Raw genomic sequence first — 3,777 nt, forward strand, 5'->3', positions numbered from 1 at the left:
TTATAAACCCTATGGTAGACAAAATTCATCATAGCATAAATAGACCTGCTATCCAAGCTAATAATTTTTAATTAAAACTTATAATCATTTAGATGGTGCAAATTTCTTAGTTTAAGAGAACTTCCATTGAATATGATAATATATATTTAATAATATTTTTAGAAATTTGTGTAATACTTAAGCGCAATGGTGATTTTTATGATGCCATTAGACTTAGATTGTTCCCTTTTTATCTAAGAGACAAAGAACAAATGTGGTTAAATTCATTACCCCCGAGCTCTATTACCACATGGAATGAGTTGGCCCACAAATTTCTAGGAAAGTATTTCCCACCTTCTAAGACTACTAAACTTTAAAATGATATTACTTCTTTTACTCAGTTAGAAGGAGAATCTAATTATGAGAGCTATGAGAGATTCAAGGATATTTTTAGAAAGTTCCCTCACAATGCCTTACCTGATTGGTTAATAATTTAAACTTTTTCGAATGTATTGGTTGGATCCCTTAGATGCAGTTTGAGGTTCTTTGATGTCAAAGTCTTTTGAGGATGCTTATGAATTAATTGAGGAAATGATAACAAATCATTTCTAATGGCTACTGATAGGGTGAATCCTAAGAGAGTGAAAGAACTCTATAAAAAAGGTCATTTATCCATTTTGATTACATAAGTTATAGCAATATCAAAGAAGTTGAGTACTTTAGACTTAAATACTGATTCATCTTTATATTTAAAGATAAAAGCTCAATGAAAGATAATGAAATCCAATGGATTGAAAGTATAAATTTGATTGGAAGATAAATGAATCCCTATTCAAATATATATAATCCAGGTTAGAGGATTCACCCCAATTTTATTTAGTTAAATCATAAAGGTGAAAATCAATAGAATTCTGGCCAAAATAACTAAGGAGTAAATTGGAATAATAAAAATCCAAGACCAAAATATCCTCCTGGATTTAATCAAGGTATTTAGTATTGAACTAAAAAGACACCACTAGAAAATGTGTTCATATAGTTAGTAACTCAATTACAAAATCAAGCTACTTCAATTAAAACTTAGAAACTCAATTAAGTCAGCTTGCAATTTATGTGAGTTGTAGGCTCATAAGATCTTCACCTAGTAACACTGAAGTTAATCCTAAAGAGAAGGAAAGAGATACCAATGGTACCCCATTAAAGAGTAACAATCATACACCTTAGCTAAATAGAAAATAGGGCAAGTTTTGTTGAAGACTATAAATATCACTGCTTGGGAGGCAACCCAACCTTAGGTCTAGTTAATTATGCAGTCTGGTTGAAGACTAAAAATTTAGCAATTTTGGCAGGCAACCGATGCATGTGTTATGCTAGTACACATTATGTTATGAAGGTTATGTCATGTTTGTGTTCAACATATATTTTATATGCCTTTTATCATTCTTATGAAATTATATGTTTGTACTATTTATTTATGTGTTTCTTTTCCATATTAACAAATGTTCTTCATGCTTAAATTATTATTATCTTTTAATTAAATTTATATTTTGATTATTTAATTAACCCTTATATAAATCATAATTAAAAATTAAGTTAAATTAGGATAATAACAAAACCATAAATCCTAGTTTGAATGAACTTTATTTATACTTCAAAGATTGGAAAAACTAAAACTTAACTCATTCAATTTTTTAAGCAAATATCCTAATTTGAATTTATAAGCTATATCTTAATGAAAGTAATTTTTTAAATTGAAAGATGAATAATTAGTATTCAAAATTAGCTATGAGTAGATTACAATTTGAAATTCAAACTAACTTGAAAATAATATGAGTAATCTCATCAAGCCCTTACATTAAAATAATAAAGATTGTATGAAGGTCTAAACTAGAAGATGATATTCAAAATAGTTCATTATTTACTCCACAAAAGAAAAAGAACTATAAAATAGTTTTCAAAAGAAAAGAAAAATAAAAAGAAAAGAATCAAAACAAAAAGATGAGCACATTCAAAAATTGATATAAGTGAAAGCTTAAGATTGGAAATACAATCTTATAGATAAACTAAAAAATGATAAGATGAGTGAGCTAATATAAGGGATGGTGAACCAATGAATGAACAATTTTAACTACAACCATATATAATCATTAAAACTCAATTATTCACTTCAATAATTAAAAGTTTATAATTAAATCTATAACTCTATGTTGTAACTAGAATGATTGATTATTTTAACTATTATTATTTTTCCAAAACTAGAAATATAGCCTTGTTCATTTTTACTAATTCTAGACAGTGATATATTATCATATATTTGAGTAATTTTAGTTTATCATTTTTATTTTGGTTAATTACTTAATAAGAATTTAAAAAAATTATTTGCTTGAGGATAAGCAAGAGTTTAAACTGGGGAGGATTTGATGAGTGTGAATAATATTATATTTTATTTGTTAAATTATTAGTGAAACTATTTTATTTTAGTTTTGTTTGTGCAAGGAAATGCAAGAAATATGCAAAAAAAATTAAGTATGCTACAATGATATGGTGTTGGATACCATACAATTACGGCATCATCATTAACACCATCGGAGCACCCAATATTGATATGGCAATGCCGAGTCTCTATTTAATAGTGACGCAACATCAGAGGAGTCAGCATTGCAGAGCTTAGTCTTTTTGGCACAATACCGCAGTGCCAATTTTGTGGGTCGCCAAGCCAAGGGGAGTGTCATATGGATGCAACAATACTCAACTGTTAGCAGAACTTCTACACAATTGTGTTTGGAAGCAATTCTATAAATTCAAAAAGGAGTGCAGAGGACATCATTGAAACCATTATGCGATATCTTTTCTTTTGTACTTTCTTTCCTTTGTGTAATTAATGAAATAAGTTTGCTTCACTTGTTCTTTATGTGTGACTAAACTCTCTAGTTTTCTATTGATGTTATAAATGGAATTTGGAGTACTAATGAATTATCTTCATCAATAATTTAATGTTGTTTTCAATATAACAGATATTCATTTAATGCACATAGTGCCCATATATGTTATAACATAAGGTCTAATATAGAGCCTAGGAATAGGAAAGTAAACACAACCAAGTATATTGGATTGGTAAGATACATGTGTAGGCATATGATTGACATATTCCAAATTTATAGAGATGATTATAATGAGGGGACTTTAACAGTACATACTTTACTTACTCTTCTAAGATTTTATAGGGTGATAGATTATGGGAGTTTAGGGTGGTATTGAGGTTGAAAGGCTTTAATTTGTCCAAGATATATTCACATTTGACTTAGCGATTTATGATGCATATTCTTTGAATAACATTCATATAAAAGATAACCATTAGAAAATATATTCTATTTACATTCCATCAATCCAAAATATTTTATCCAAATAGCATTTCATTTAAATTTTTTATTGATTTTAAACTAACTGATTGAAATTTCACCAAAATTTATTTTTATTAAGCAGGATAATTATTATAATAATAGTAGATAGTACTAATATTTACAAGTAAACATTTTTTCTCATGGGATCAATACTCTACTCTATCACTATATTATTGTATTCATTATGTACACTTGTGTTTATTAAATGAGATTTTATAATTTATATATCAAATAAAAACTAAGCATTGTTTAGGGACTATTAAAACCCTAAATAATTTTCATAATATTACTCCAACGCCTCATCAACAATGTTAAATTTATAAAGTAATTTAAAAAAAAATTATTCATTAATTTAAAATAAAGTACAACCTAGGGTTCGCTGAAAGTAAGGTGGCCAGGT

General features: G+C 27.4%; 1 non-coding gene across 1 annotated transcript; it reads right to left on the minus strand.

Moving 5' to 3' along the window:
- Positions 1 to 347: 347 nt before the first annotated feature.
- On the minus strand, positions 348 to 453 carry LOC114580784. The gene has a single exon (XR_003702348.1). It is a non-coding gene; the product is annotated as a small nucleolar RNA R71 (small nucleolar RNA).
- Positions 454 to 3,777: the final 3,324 nt, after the last annotated feature.

The sequence above is a fragment of the Dendrobium catenatum genome, unplaced genomic scaffold (assembly GCF_001605985.2).
Source record: "Dendrobium catenatum unplaced genomic scaffold, ASM160598v2 fragScaff_scaffold_1267, whole genome shotgun sequence".
Taxonomy (NCBI): domain Eukaryota; kingdom Viridiplantae; phylum Streptophyta; class Magnoliopsida; order Asparagales; family Orchidaceae; genus Dendrobium; species Dendrobium catenatum.